General features: G+C 40.7%; 1 long non-coding RNA gene across 2 annotated transcripts in view; it reads left to right on the top strand.

Moving 5' to 3' along the window:
- Positions 1-12,829, top strand: part of LOC147754604 (uncharacterized) — a 15,776-nt gene extending 2,947 nt beyond the window's left edge. Inside the window, exons 1-3 of one of the 2 annotated variants that reach the window (XR_015316640.1) lie at positions 841-1,062; positions 10,062-10,132; positions 11,199-12,829. This is a non-coding gene — a long non-coding RNA (uncharacterized LOC147754604). Of the gene's footprint in view, positions 1-840; positions 1,063-10,061; positions 10,133-11,198 lie in introns of those variants that run through there. The other variant, XR_015316641.1, reaches the window with a different exon arrangement.
- The last annotated feature ends 4,136 nt before the right edge of the window (positions 12,830-16,965 follow it).

The raw sequence follows: 16,965 nt of genomic DNA, 5'->3' as shown, positions 1-16,965 counted from the left end.
CGGTTAAATGAAGCTACGGACACTGAAAAGATAAAAATCTTCTGCTGATTACGCCTTATATATATATATATATATATATATATATAGCATGAATTGCTGCAGGCTGACAAAGGCTTGTTATTTAGAGACCAGAGAAAGTATTTTGTTTCTATTCGCGACAATTACATAATACGCTGTTCATGCCATGTTTTTGCTAATGACCAACTTGGTTCGAGCAGTTACATCGTAGTTGAACAATCAACTGAAAGACTTTCAAATGATTATTGTGCTGGACCGGACTAGAGTATGAAGCGGTCCTCTTTTAGGCTTCACTCATCATATTTTTACAATACGCATACTATCGTTTTTCCAGTTGATTTTGTTGTTCGAATATAGGCAGAGCATATCGTAGAGGGGAGAACAAGTTTTCATTACTCAATTATTTTTCAATGCTATAACTCTTTCTACCGCTTCGTTGTTTTCCTCGTCTCGCTTATGCTCACTTTTGTTCCTTTTCATTATCGCTGGGTGCTCTGAGACCGCCTGTCGGCCCCATCTGTGCATTCAGGTTTACCTAAGCCTAAGCGCGTCATCATCGGTGACTAACATTAAAATTGTGGGGCCTCATTTCTATCGTCCTTGTTGAGCTAACTGCCTATGCTGCGGCCACGTGAAACGCACTGAGCTAAGGTAATTCACGATGCAGCGCCGACACCGACGATAACGGAGGCAGCACCATCAGCAACTATAACGATTCACCAATAATATATATGCTAATAGGACAATGAAACGTTACTACGGAAACCGTAGCGAATCCTCAGGTAGCGGGTCAACAATTTTTTTCCACGACTCATTTTTAGCTTTGATCTTCTCCTTTATCTTTTCCATTACTGATAAAGTTTAAATTTTAAGGGCACAATCATCGTCAGATCAAAACGGGTACGGTTTTGTTATCTAGGTCAGCGGCATTGCTCACTGCAGGCACTAGCGCGGGATACACGTATGTACATCGAACAGTGCTGGTAGCAGCTGCCATTGGAGGAAGCAAGGAAGCAATGCAGTGGATCTGGCGAACGAAAACGGGTTTGTTTCTCATTTGATATATATGTGTATGGCAGTAAAATTATCTTGGTACTCACGCTTTGCAAGCATTCGTGTTTCAAGAGTCGTCGGTTGGCTAGCAGCGGAGGGCTAGTCACATAACGAAGGATAAACGATCCACTGTTGTTGGAAAACTGACAAAGAGCAAGCAGACACTCTGCTACAGATCGCTGAGGTGGATTACTTGTCGCACACGCGAAGCAGAAATACAAATATGGATCAAGCTTTTTCGACAGAACATCTTTGAATAAATAATCTTGTCCCTTGATTCATCGCTGAATGAAAAATAATGTTACTGCGTTCTTTGCAAAATAGGCTCTTTTAATCGGTTCGTTGCAATATCGAAGGTCTAAGTGTGCTATTCGTCATTTATCTCTACTTCTCACAATATCATAGTAAACTGTAACTGTTTTTCTTCGTTCTCATTTCCCCGTCATTTTCTCTCGTCGGCAAACAAAACAATGAACGTTTACTATTTGCCCGATTCGTATAGCTAATTCGCGTACATATCATTAATAACAAATTTTTGCAACTAGCCTGCGCGGAATGGCCTTGCATTTGCTTTCTAATTCATTTTCAATCCGATTAAACCACCTATGTCAGTCGTTATCGCCTTCTCATCGCTACTAGTCTCATAAATTCGCCCAATATTCACTCTTTTTTTTCGCTCAACCTTGCCTCTATCTGTATCCATCTCATCGCAGTCGCGTTCCGCTCTACCTACGTCGCTCTATTTGATTTACTTATCGTCCCTCTCCAGATCCTGTTATTTTCTGTGCTCTCTTTCGAGTCTTTCGTTAGCTCTTCAGAAAAAAAGAACTCTTGACACTCTTTACGCCCGTTCCTTCATACCGAGAAAAAAATGCATGCGAGGACTAACATGCACACACCCATCAAGTGTGTACCCCGCTTAAATGGAGAGGACTGAAATGACAGCGGCTACCCAGAGCAAACGAGAGAGAGAGAGAGAGAGAGATATGGAAGGAGGAGAAGGAAGGAGAGGGCGAAAAATAGGCTGAACGATTCCTTTCCCATTTCGCTTGCACCCTAGTAGAATGAAATTTGTCCGTTTTTGCTTTTTATTTTTTAGCTTCCTTTTTTCTTTGCTTGCTTGCTGTATCTGGCCCATCTGTTTTTCTGCCTAGTCTTCTCCCATCTCAGAACTGGCTCTATTTTGGCATACTGTTATGCGCGAACGGCACGACGATCGGCGGGCCGTTGAAGGCGCTGATAATGAAAGAGGTTGAACGGCCACACAGCATCGAAGATACCGCTAGTTCTAACGATAGTGTCAGAGGTGAAAATTTAGCTAGGGCCGAATCGAGGCCTGCTGCCTTGATACATTCGCAGTAGTGGTTAGTGATTAGTGGGCCTCTGTTGGATTCGAAGAAGATGGGCCGAATATAAAGAAATAAGTCGACTAGACAGATACATGTTGATATTGAGAAGCTGCTGGGTTGTTGCAAGCACGTGATGTCGCGAATGCTCATGGTATATATGCTAAGCTTATGCTGTTGTGGCCTATTGTTCCTGTTTTATAGAATTTTTCTTTGTTTACCCATTACACGTTCATTTGGTTGGTAAGTTAGGACTATTCGTTGGGACCTGCTATTGTACCTGGTAGGACTATTGCGGTTATCAGTTGAATATTGTACAGCAGAAAAGCACCGGATGGTTAAAAATAGGAACTAAAGCAGAGATGCCCTTCAGACTAAACTAATAAAGTACTTTGATCAAAGACATCTAATATATTTACCCACCAAATGTCTCTTTAGCTTATAGCGAAATATAAACTTATTCTTTGCGTGTGTTCTTCAGCGAACGCTCATACGGGCGTGGTCTCTTCGAGGTGATCCGTTAATAGGTTTAGCTGGCTTTCAGACGACCTCTGACTTAATTTCGATCTACTGCTTTGTCGGCGTTTCGCTTGGAATAATGTTATTTGCTCTATTAATTGATCCCCTTATGTAATTTTTATGAAATACCCTATATCTTAAGTCTGGCACCCGTCCGTCTTTTCGCAGCGGTAATCTGTAGTTTTTTGACATTAGGGAAAGTCGGATCGACTTGCAGAGACAGACAGGCCGTGGGTGAACTTTTGTTAGCTCAATTCTGTCACTATCAGAGCGGGCCGTTGGGTGTGATGCGATTTACAGACAGAATTCGCCGCTTAGCTCCATTGATGCCAATAGTCTTGCGATTACAGGACACGAGAAAACAAACTGTTTGAAAAGCTTTGCGCACGAAAAAAGAATTATATCGCCAGTCTGTGATCGTTGGCCCAGCATAAACGCTGAAATCACTGTTTCATGGAACCTGCCATATTGTCGAAACAGATGCCGGGACTGCGAGTTGTGTTGCGCACGAATTACAGCCGTTAAACGACTCTGTATATATGGAAGAGCGAATGAAAAAATCATGTTAGTCATTAAGTGCTTCTGGTTAGGCGGTTGGCCCAATCTGTCGGCCAATCTGATCTTTTTACACAAATTACATAACCGAACCAGCGAACCGGAGTCACATATGCACCGCATCTGCGACTATCGTACCAGAAACGCTCCATGTCAATTAAGCTCGTAAACTTGACTACTTATTATCATTAGCCTATCTCTAGCACTCATAGTATTAGCTATTTTAGTCGCCAGATTTTTTCAAGATACCCAACGATGACAATACTAGAGCTAGAGCAGTACGCTGCACTGTGGGTCTCCAATGGTGGGTGTATTATTAGAATCTAAACAAAAGCGACGACGATGACGGTCATGATGATATGGTGAGTAACTTTCATGAATCGTTGACCGCTGATCGTTTCCCAACAATTTCCTGCCAAAGGAATACTATCAAAAAGCTAGGGTCTATGATGTATGTATTCGTAGGACGTACTTGCCTTTCGTATTACACAAGGCTACCTAGAAAATCTAATGAGACATCGTCAGATGATTAAAAGTGTACTGATACTGATACTGCCTTAGACATAATGTCATCACATTGAAATTACTTTAAACGCTTCCTATTGTATAACCTCATATCGTTCCTCGATTGTTCACCGTCTAAGCTAGACAGGAACATATCGAGAATTCATTGTATTTCATGCTCGGACAAACTATAAAGGCCTGTTTGTTACTTTGTCGTAAGCTCCGTTCCTATGTAATCGTTTAGCAGACATTTTCCTTTTTTTGTGAACTAGTGGCGCGCAAATTCAATAAATGACTAGATCTGTACTATGGTCGTGTTTCAAGTAAAACGAACAACTTTTAGTTTCCTTCTCTTTTACATATGATGACTATATATATATATACATATATATATATATGTGTCTGTGTGTGTGTGTGTGTGTACTTGTTCAAAGAAAAGTAAAATGGTTTTATGTTATCTTCACGATTTATACTAATCACTGGGCGTTCAGTTGGGTTAAGCTGACGGTGTAGCTAGAGTTATTGATACCAGCAAGTGGGATCCCGTCTAGATCTGCTGCTTCTGATGATGGAACAACGGCACTAGCATCAACAACGAACGGGCCAAGCACAGCTTTACGATGCCCTTGTGTTACCCTTTAATTACTAGCCTGTTTTTCTTCTTCCTTCTTGTCCGTTTCGGACGGTAACACATGAATGGATGATAACGGCAATATAGCGGCTGCCACGTCGACGCTCCGCTATGATCTCAGTCTCGACCGCTGCTGCATGTTTGCCTCGTAAAAGAACGCACGATCAGGGGGAAAACAAAGGGCATTTGGATTGCTTTAACAAGACACAGCTTGCACTCGTGGTGCTAGATACGGTGGTAACTGTTTTAATGATACCAATGAATTGGGTTTGCCAACCTGCCTCTCCTCTTTTTTCGTTATCAGCATACGGAACAGAACGAGGACGCGTTTCGTTCATATATATAAACGAACTAATCCACTACTACGATTATCACGTGTCGGGCCTACTTTTGTCCGCAGATGAGACGAATAAATGCTGAGTGCATAGACCGTTACTAGACGACTTGACTTGATGGAGGCTATTTCCATAGATATGTCGCCATTACCGATCCCTAATGAATTCGAAAGATTCTAGGGCGTCCTTTGTGTGCTATTAACACAGTATATGTGTGCTTTTATTTTTAAATTTATTTATTTATTCTAAAATTTAAAATAAATCAACTTGCACACAATGAGCGTAATTAGCCAGGCGAAAATTAATGTGAGTTTATGCACGAATGAGATTCAGTCGGGTACATGCCCACGTTAACTGAGAATCAAAAAATTTGCACATATATGTAATAGACAGGCACAGTACAGCTACATGAAGTGAGCTAATACAAAGCTTTACATTGCCACCACACAGATTTGATGGTTCGGCAAACTGTCAAACGCATCACAAAGCTATCAGTGGCTATCAGTGGGTTTGACTTTTTCTATTTTTTATTTTTCGACGCTGCGCTTATAGTTTTCTAGCATTGTCCGCTGCTCGTGTTTTATGCATGCGTTAACATTACTGTCTCAGGAATGCAAAACACCTGTAATTTCGAACGTCCTTGCCTTCGGCGTCAAACGGCTTTGGCCTCATTTATTGGGACGCTCTCGCAGATTGCCGATGTGTGCAGGCGATCAAAGGTGGCCGCTTTGACGACTGTCGAACGCAACGTAACCGGTATCAGTGACAGACATTTGGCTGTGCTGTTATGTGCATCTGCCAAGCTCTCCTCTACTGATTATTGCTAACTGTTAGTTACATGCATATTATAGTGACGCCTGAAAGGCCATATCTATCTATTGATTTGTTGATGTTCTATGCTAGTTCGATTAATTCTGCGCCTCTGGTACCGTTCTATTCTGTTCTGTAATGCCTTCTGCACGTTGCGACGACAAGGGTTTTTCTTTTTCATCCTTTTTTCGACCTATTGAGCCGTCAGTTTCGGCGGTTCATTTGCTCTCCGTCTGCTGGTTCCGTCTGCATCATTGCGTATCCTTCTCAATGTGTATACATCTCTATGTGAGTCAGTTAGCGAGTGTATGCCTGCTTCTCTGAGGGGTTTAAACCATCTGTTCGTCTTTCTCTCTTCGACTTTCTCCCTAGCACTCCCGCTCTGCCTTGATCTCACCGTGTCCCTTTATGGATATCTCTGACGAACAGAGGAAAGCTAGCTTGAACATTGGAGGCCCCTCTAATTCTGGCCGTCTGATGGAGGCCCAACATACTAGCATAGTCTATGTAGAAAAAACTAAGGTACGTGAACAGGCCCAATAGGTTGGCCGGCCAGCCGACCCACCGAAGGCTGGAGTAACTGCACCTACTGTTGCCTGTTCGGAGGTTGATTTTACTCGACGTTCAATGCTCGTTTGAGTGCATCTAGCTCGATATATGTAATGAATAGACGGTCTATGTGTCTGTTACAGTTTTGCTTATAAGTTGCATTTGGTTCGGTTGCCCCCTTTCGTCGTTTGCTGGACGCTGCGCGGGAGAAGCGAAGAATTAACTTAAAAAAACTGAGAGCACAGACTATCTTTATGATAATTTTTGTCAGTTTATGTACTACTATAGCTGCTATCACTGCGCTAATTTTATTGTTGATGGTTGTGATAATAACAACAAAACTCATCATGATCTTGACGATGAGGAGCAAATGGATACCCGAACGGTTGTGGCACAGGTGGCTTGGGTTCCCTCACCTTTCCCTCTGCCCCTTTCTTGGGGGAAATTTTGCTTGTTCGGTTGTTTGTATGTGTGTGTGTGTGTGTGTGTGTGTGTGTGTGTGTGTGTGTGTGCGTGTGTGTCGCTAGCTTGATCGATGAAATGGCTGTTGTTACCTGCGGAGTGGGTCTGATACATCAGCAACGACGACGTCGCTTACAAAACCCGGACGAGAGATTCGAGCATTCAACATTTTTGAGGGTGTGGCAGAGCTGGGCATGTAAGCATCAAGGGAACGCCGGGAGGGAGTCAATAATAGGTTTTGTTCTTTTGTCATTAGGCCAGCAAGTAAGCCATGGGCGGGCGGACAGTCGCGCGACCATTATCGATGAAGCATTGATCGTTCGCGGTAGATGAAACTAGAAAATGTGTAGTAACATCTAATGATATAAAAATTATATGTCCCAATGAAGAACAATGATCCGCAATGATGGGAGGAGGTAAACATGCAGAACGCCGTAAACACCCGGTGCAATTTGTCGCTAATTAAAGAAAAAGCGATACCGAGTAGAAAATGAATAACATAACACTATCAAAAATCACGATCAGAATATCTCAATTGACCTGCAGACGTAACAATACGTATTATGTATTATAACGTTCTGGACATCTTGTGGGTATTCTTAAATATAGTCTGTTTATATAAAGGCAAAATGACGACAGGGAGAAAAACGTTTCTTATATGTGTGTGTATACACATAACTTCTAGCAAGCTTAGGTTTATGAGTTGGTTATTGAAATCGTGAAACAATAGTTTTTTCTCAATGCGATATATTAGAAAATAGTTGTGCTTTATTCGTTCAGCACAGACGGTGCATGAATGACGACAATAGATCTACAAGGAGTAGAAGCAAATAACGTTCGTTACGAGACCGTGCGTATCTAGGCGTAAGTCGAGCTTCGTAGGCGTGGCTTGCTCGTTATCTCGAGTAGCAGCTCTGTTTCTATTCGGGTGTGAGTCTTAAGGAGAAACGTTTTTGCTCCTCAAATGACGACAAACAAAATGGAATATGTCATCAATATAGGTGACGGCCGCTCCCCTGCAAGCAAATTTTCTTGTCCTGAATTCATCAGTGTCCTATCTCACTCTGTCGTGATGTATTGTTTTTTGATGAAATGAATCATTTATTTTTGAGTTGATCGAAAGGAGATACGAAACAGATATGACTGATACAGCTTTGGACGTATTTGCTGGCAAACGTTTTATCTTTTTGTGTACATCTCATTATATACATATATATATAATGCGTATAGCAATTGGAATGTAAACAACTCAAAATTTAACTCATATAATGCTAATTATGGTTTCAAAACACACACAAGGAAGTTCAGCTTCTGAAAATTTAATTATTATAGGTATAAATACTATAAAGTCCTGAAGATATAATATTATATGTGAAGTATTAACATGTTCTGAAGGCTTCACTCACGCGTATTCTTCAAAAGTGGCACATATAATGGAAAATTTATCGCCTAGTGAATTTATCTTACGTATTTCGTTATTTTGATTTGGTGAATTTTTTTTTTGACTTTCCCTGTTCTCTATACCTCTTCTTGATTCTTAAATGTTTCTCTTTGCTCATAACGATGTGTCCCTTTATTCGTTCTGCTCCTTTCTTGCGGTGGCATTATCAAAGCGAAAAATGGTTTTCCCAAGCAAATGATGCTGACTGCAAGCCCGCGCAAAGCTGACCTGCGCACCGTTGAATTTTGTACACATATTTTAGTTATCAAATAGAAATCTATCCGAACCCACAAATGGTCGGCAGTGTCACTACTCGAATCATCACACAATCAGATCACCGTCTCCATCTCCTTTTTTGGCGTGTGTTATTCAAATGTTGCATTACTTTACCCAACTGTTTTGCTCCACAATGTGATCCAAGTACTTCTACGCCAGTTGAGATATCGCACGAACCCATCGATACAGGCGGGCAGGCATGCTACAGCGATACAAAGCCCCCTTCTGTTTCAAGAAAAACCATTGAGCGCACTCGGCTAACTCGTAGTGGCCTGATATGCTATCGGCACTGCTGATGCTGCAGCGAAGCTTATTCGGACGGTCTAACGGACCGTACGGAATCCACCGCCGTTCGTTATTATGCCCTATAGTAATAAATGCTTGAAGTACTAGCGCTTAGCAAGCGGGGTGATGTACATATGTATTGCTCTATGGTCCTTTCGATTGCAGAAACATCCACTCTAATAGCTGATTTTTCCCGTTTATTGTCGAATAAACTATTATACTATTGTTGGAGTCGCTTCGTCCTTTTTCTGGTTGATTTTCTAATATCTCCAATGAAGCTGGCGCAGATTAAGGATAAACACTAAAGACGATATCTTCGATTATCTAGCGCGAAGGGTAGGTAGCTTACGTCTTCTGTCTGAGTCGATGGAAACTTGGTGACACCAAAGGATCATTCGATTTTCGTTGAGCGATCGTTGTTGTTGTTGTTGTTACTATGATAGATTAAAGCTAGACAGAGTCTGGCGGCCTGGTATATACATACGACAATTAAGAATATTCGTAGCGGCATGAATATTTGTCAAATACACATGATGGAAAATGGGCTTATCGGCAATAACGGGAGGTAAACGACAACGATAGGGCCAACAATGCATCAACTATTGCCTCGGTTAACAGACACACGTAGCTTTTTCTCCTATAGCCACGTAAACCTGAATGCATTGTCCGTAGCAAGTAACGTACGAAGAGGCTCTTTTTACATGTTCTAGAGATAAACGAGCAAAAGAATGCCGGTTTTTTTTTTTAATTAACCTTAAAATTGCAATAGGCCTGCCACGCGAAGTCAGATTAATATTTTGAAAACAATCCCTATACATTTCCCTCGTCGTCTCGGTCTATACGTAGTATAGATTGGGATGCACTCATGTAAAATAGGGGCCCTAACCTCTGAATATGATCATAGGTGACTACCCATGGGCAAATAATCCGATTATAAATTAAAAAAAAAAACGCATCGCCAATACCGAAGTGCTTGAAAACCTTTGTCGGCTGTTTGAGCAGGCACCTATTTTAATCTACCTTCAATCGAATCCATATAAGACCGTATTCGTACGTCTGTGATAATCTTTGAACGATTGATTTTACTGCAGTGTGGATAGCATAGTGGCCCCGTAGCGTATGGTCGCATTCGTTCTTAAATGGATACAATGTTTTTTTTTGTTGCTGTAATTATCTAATTTGGTCATATAATGATATAATTCGCCGCGTAAGGCCTACTAACATATTCAAATTTCTTATGTTATCTATTGACTGAGACGCGTTGTGTTTCTCTGAAGCTCTCGTTGTGGACGTCGTGGATATCTATGCAGCTGTTGGGCACAGACAAAAAGCGCAAGGAAAAATACTGGTAAGCATCGAGCAGAAACCTAAGAACAATCGCCATAGGAGGGGTTCATTAACTTCAATTAGGATGCTACATGAGTACGTATCAAGCCAGTGCTCGGCTTGCAATTGAGGTTTATCCGCTCGTTCGGTCTATCAATAGATTGACGGTGACCAATCAACGGCAAAATACGTGCTCAGTCAATAACAACGGCGTTACGCTCCTTCGGACATCATACTGTTTTCAGTATCTGGTACATATATATACATATACATGCAGAGCTTCCCATTGGTCCTTTTTCACTCAAGTCGTATTCGTAAATCGCTATATAAAATCGTTGTGAAAGGAAGGTAATAAGAGTCAAAGTGAATTATGTTTTGCCCATATATTCTAGATGGTGTTTAGTACTATCATGATTTTAAGGATTCATAAGGTATAGGCGATCTTGCTAAAAAAAAAAAAAAAAAAAAAAAAAAACTCACTATAATTTATAAAATCCGCTGTAGACCCTGTCTCAGTTCAATAATGATTATAATGATAGTGATAATACAGAATGAGTACATTCAAAATGGTCAATAAGGGATATGCTGCTAAAGACTGAAGATGATCTGAAAGTGTTACATCGCAAAATTGCCCCCCTAAAGCCCGTGCTGTGAACTGTCAATATTGCGGTGATTAGTATTCTAATTATTTAGCATGACCACAAGATAAAACTAGAATTAAAATATAGAAAGGCAAATCTAAGTACCAGAACTGTGCGACACATTTTCGATATGTAACATCGAATGTTTGAATTACTGGTTATAAGGCCTTTCCATAAGCTATAAAGCAAGGCTTCGAGTTAGCCTAATTAACGCTATATGACGGTGGCAACGGTAATAAAATCATATCTATATAGATATTTTCCCCGTTGCCTAATTTTAGCGGTTCTCTTGTGGCGCCCTATGCATTGGTGGTATCGGCTGATCATCTGCCAACAGCGATGAAGATCCATATGAGCAGCGTGTTTCTGACGAGGAAAATTTTCTATTCGAATAAATAATTCTCAAAATTAACGAATAAATGTGTGGGTTTTTGTTCTCAAATACAGGCGATCGATACTACCGTCATTACGGCCATCCTGACCTTATATATACCTCAACTGAAAGCAGGTACAAAGGCACAGGTACCGCCGGACACCTGTAGTAAGTAGCAGAGAAAAAAGAATTGCTGAAAAGAACACTCCTGTCAGATTTGCCTAGTTGTGGCTCTAAGAAACATTGATAACGGCCTTGGACACACAGCAAGAATGAATGGGGCAATGCAGATTAACAATTTGTTGGAAAGATTTCATCACTCAACAGACATAATGCGGAGAAAGCATCATCGTCTCGATCGTTCAATGAGTCATCGTGGCTTCGTTAAGCGACCGTTCAGTCAGAATCAATCACCCGTCACGATATTATCACACTAGTGGTAATATGGCGATATCGCCTATGCTGCAACAGCATTTGCCGCTAGGGAAAAACTTATCCTTCTTTCAGTTCAGGTTCGCTTTAGCCTAGTCGGTTACATAATGACACCTAGTTGAATTCGTCTTCAGCGGATGTACAGATATATGTAGAGTCTGTTTTCCTGGTTATATTTTTGGCGTGATTAGATATATTGGAGATAATAGGATCCTTTCAGATAAACATTCTGTTTTTAATCGTTTTATAACACTGCGAAACGTATGAAAATTCACAGCTCTTTTTTTGGCTCGATAGCATTTCGCAGGTGAGGGTTGACACGTGGTCGCTGAAATAGTACGAAGTCATGAGAAGCTACGTAGGTCAGCACTAGGTACTTTCGAAAAAGTAACTCAAGACGGAGCTATTGTGTAAATTATTATTAATATTCAAAGATAATTGCTCTCTCAAGGTTTCCACTGTTTATACAGTATCAACAGTGACGTATTTTTTGCCTTTTAAGCAGCGTTTCAATCGACCAGCGCGGCCCTTGTCTATATAAACATTTCTTTTATAAGTGGTTTAAAAGATGAACTAGACGCGTTCCTTTTTCTGAATAAGCGTTTGTTCTAATTAGGTAAACCAGAATGCAAGCTAAGCTAATACTGACGAACGAAACTATTCTGTACTGTCGCTGAGGCAACCGTCGACGGTTGCCGACAAAGACACGTCTTGCCGTTACGTTGAGTCTGCATCACCGTTAACTATTTTCCCAAATACCGCTGTTAACTAGATAATTTTCCAGTTGTTCAAAAACGATGATATTAGCGGAAATTTTTATACGTCCGCAAGTCATGATTTTTGCTTTTATCTGAAAAAAGCGAGCACTGGTCGAACTTGTCATGGGCAACGCTTGGCACGGGCGACGAAGTGTGACAAAAATGGGGATACTGCAAGTGTACGTATAGAGTTATTCAGCGCTAAAGTAAAGTACTTCCAAGATAACTATAAGGCTACTATATTATCATATTTATTTTTGTTCGCGAGAATGTAGATTCCAGGAAATACTGATTCAGAACGAGTTGGTATACCTTTGCAGATTAGTGACTATATCTTCCATTAAAGCACGAGGGATATTTTGCTTTAAATCGATATTTAAACTAAACATGTAACTGGTCTTCCTAGTTGTTTGCTCGCCGATCTTATCGCAAGCTGAGGCCAACTATTGACCAACCGATTATCTTACACGTCAGCTTGAAAAGGACTTATAATAAAGAATCCGTCACTATGATTAGTGTGGTGTTATAAATTATGACTTTAAGTTTAAATGATAGACTGGAAACTAGGACAAGTTGTGAAAAAGGCTTGCGACTAGCTGACTGGCCGAACTGCGACTTAGCCGCTAGGAGTTGTACAATGGACGGCCTGCTGTTTCCAATGGCAGCTTTACTGAGACACTTCTAACGCATCAGATGTATCTAAACTAGAGTACGTTTTAGACGATGTTATTCCATTTCTATTAAAGTCGACCATAGTTTACAGATATGTTATCCTTATATTATAATATAGTCGTACCGTTCTAATAGAGCGAAAAAGTTTAACTTACTAATTACTTTCAATACTATCGTATTAACATTACTATTTGAATGGAACATTGTTCAGCTGGACGTGTTGTCTTTAGTTCTCTACTTGAATTTACAAAGTAGAGAGAGCTTTGATTCGTACACGACTGGACGAAACGAACAGAGTAACGTTTGCGCGATACACAAATGCTTCCAGCAACGCGCTAGAGACGTGACGTTGTCTACTAAAGGTAGCGTATTGCTGGCATTTAGATAGATCGGCGTTTATTGCGTATATACGTATATATCTGCGTGAGAGTCCATATTGCGTTTACAGAATTCTACAGATTGTACCTATTCGAGCATTACATAATCATGGTTTGTTCTGATCGACGTACGAGGTCGACAACAATATAATCATTATCATCCCATTTACTATTGTTATTCTCACTAGAAGAACAGTGTGTAATCATAAGCTTTTTACTTGAGGTGATTATGGCAAGGGTCGAAGCACACATTCGTTCTCAGTATCACATAAATAGGTATACGGATATGAAGTATTGTGCACGACCGGATTAATAGATTACGCAAACTCAAGTGCAGAGCCATCGTTGATGGGGGCTGTTTGGCCTGGGGGAGCTGATTTGTCACCTGGGGGTCTCTACTTCACGGAACAACAAACGAACAGCGTTTGAAACGTATATGTATATACAGTAGACACTCGCTTGTATATCGACAACAAAATTATTCCTAATTAATGATGTTATAGAATGCCACATTTCGCTTGCTTCTTTCGACTACATTCAGATGAAAATCTAGAAGGGTAAGCTGTAAAGCTCGGCGGAACGTCATAAACGATTCCCTGTTGGCAGACGTATTGACGGGCTCGCTGAGTGAAAAGGATCAGGTCAATTAAGTAGAACACCCTTAATATACAGTCATACCGATTCTTGTCTATATCGTTCTGCGAGCGCAAACTAGAATAGGGTTTTTAGTCGAAACAAATTAGATTCTGGCCTTGCCTTGACACTTGCGGGCAGTCCATGTCCCATGGTTCTAGCAAGCGCATAACAACAAATGTCTTTGCTAAACCGCAATCATCAAAAAAACACCATCTCCATTGAAAACGCACAAAACCATCGAGTTTGCTTTTGTAACAGCGTAAACAGGGGGTCATGCCTCATTCAATTTGTGGAATCTGCCTCTCTCAGTGGCACTAGATCTTCTATGGCCTCCTTTCTACTGGTCACAGGAATGACCTTTTTAATGATATCAATCAAGAACGCGTCTGGATTTTCTACGAACTACTATTGCAGCTGCTAATTTTTAATAGCGTTAAAAATAAACCGCTCTTCAAAGTGGCCAAAGCTAACCTCAAGCAACGCCTACCTAGAATACACATTTTGCATGTAATAAACAAACTTCTAATGAAAATATATCAACTAGATTCCAGCTCAATGTTTCCGTACCGAGGTAAGTTTCGACGTATGATAGCAAAAAGCGACCCCGTCCAGAGAAGCTAAACCAGTTTTATGACTTGTCTTGGTCTACCGTTGCCACTGAGCTGCTCCGTGATCTTGGCCGTTCCGACAGAACGATGATGGCAGATTATTCGACAGCTTTAACTCAGTCAAACTTAGCCCTGTCTGGCGATGCCCCGTTCTACTGCACCGAAAGTGGGGCATACGTAATGCCGGCGAAATTTCACCGCTGAGTAGTATTACGATAGAATCGGCTGTCGGTATCTGCGCGCCTGCTGCTCCTTAACTAACGACTATAGATGCGCGTATATACAATGGTAAAATATGCCGAACTCTCGGTAGATGCTTGACGGTCGCCTGGAGACAGGGAATAGCCAAAGCTGTTTGTATGTAGACAACTGCGAGCCCGCTACGAAATTCAGTTGAAAAAACAATGCTGTGGTCCATGTTCATTGTGGCTGTTCGCTCGAACCGTGTACGACTGCAGCGTGAGATAAAGCCGGCGTTAATAGGTAAATGTTGTTACTCCTAAAAAAGTTCGCCATAGAGTTACTCCATGAAACTGCACAGACGGGGCGCGCGCGCACGCGCGCGCGCGCGTTATTTCCACGAAGACCAAACATTGTCGATACCTACAGCTCAGCTACTTTTCACTATTTCAGTAGACAGATAAGAATATGGGAGATTATTGTTATTAAATAAACGATTGCCCGGGTCGTTTTTATGTTTTTGTTCAAAAATCACAACACGTTCATCGAGCTAAAAAGAATTCTTTGGCCGTTCATATTTACCTTTTGTTAAGTCGACAATTATTTATGTCGAAATAATCCGGGCAAATTTGGAATAGCAATATAACCGCCGATTTTATTGCGTCAACAACAACGATCACCAGTACTATTATTACATGTCTCCTCGTTGTGCCGCCTTGCACCTCTAATTTTTATAACGCCTAGCTCTAGGTAATAGTAGGTTCATGGACGTTTGTGCACTCTCTTCTATAAAAGCTTTACTAATTTCAATTAGAATTCTTCCTTACGTTTCTTCCCAATCATGTACGTTGGATCAGTTAGATCTAACCATCCGCCCCTATGCGCGTAGCGTCTGGCAACCGATGACCGCCAACATTTATGCCTAAATTATTGTATCAGACAGTAGAACTAGGTTCATGCTGTATAGATATGTTATTCGTTATTTTTTATTTAATCGCAGCAAAAATCGATCGCAATGGCTAAATACATATCCCTCATAGTCATTTCAATATCAACCGACTTTACTAAGAACGTATTTAGTGCACACGTCACATTTGTGTCAAGCAAAAATATAGAACAAACAAAAAAAAAAAAAAAAGAACCGAAGCGTGTAGTGCCCTATAATGTTCCATCATTCCACATAGAACGAGGGCTCTACTGTGAAGCGTTGGAGCAAAGCCTTGGAATTCAAGACAGTCGAATATTTGGCCCTCATTTTACTTGCAAGAGGATAGTAATTGAAATAAGTGAGATCACGTTTATAATTTTAATGCAGTTGCTTTAGCTTTTACCGCACATTTATGGAGAACGCAGTTGCCGTAGTCGCAGGAAAGCTATGGCATCCCGTCCAACGTTGCCAAATGAACTGAAAAAGCCGAAATTGACAATTTAACGATTTCGTTTACCTAAATTTTTCACTCTTTTTATGCGACGTCTATCAATGAAAAAAAAAAGCACCTGCAGCCTGATTTTTGGACAACTAGGTTTAATTTAAATCAGCCCAAATCGGGCAGCAGTGCCGTAGATCTAAGGCTAAACGATGAGCGGACCCTGACTGTCATGTTAGAAGAACATTTTACTTCCTATTAGAAATTATATTTATAGTACTTTATAACCAGAACATACAAGGCCAATATGGAAAATTAAAATAATTGGTAAACCTTAGATAAATTCTAGCCCTTCCACAAATAGGTAATACATCTCGAATTAAATCTACTTAACAGGATGAACCGTTTGGCTATCTCAGCTGAAGTAATGGCGCCACAAGTGTTACTGTTAATTTTATATATTTTCTTATTGTATAGTGTCGTTTCAGGCCTTATGCTTTATGGCCTTATGTGTCTGCCACAAAAAACCTTAAGACATTTAAAATGTCAGCTATATAAGGGTAGTACTTAGAGATATAATTAATTCCTCCGCCCACCGTATGGGAGCGTACGACCGACCCTCTCCCCCCCCCCCCCCTCTTGAAGAGACTTTATCATTATCACAATAAGTATAGCTATATGATCGTTATTAAAATAGAAATTGATAATCGTTGTTAATTAATAAGCGCTAGGTCCATGCACACTCATCGGACCAGTATTTTATGCACTATATCGTTGTATATAGAACAGAAAAGCGATGGCATTCTTCGAG

This window comes from Varroa destructor, unplaced genomic scaffold, assembly GCF_002443255.2.
Source record: "Varroa destructor unplaced genomic scaffold, Vdes_3.0 BEIS01000007.1, whole genome shotgun sequence".
Classification (NCBI taxonomy): domain Eukaryota; kingdom Metazoa; phylum Arthropoda; class Arachnida; order Mesostigmata; family Varroidae; genus Varroa; species Varroa destructor.
The sequence above is the reverse complement of the archived record's forward strand: the minus strand, read 5'-3'. Positions and strand labels throughout refer to the sequence as shown.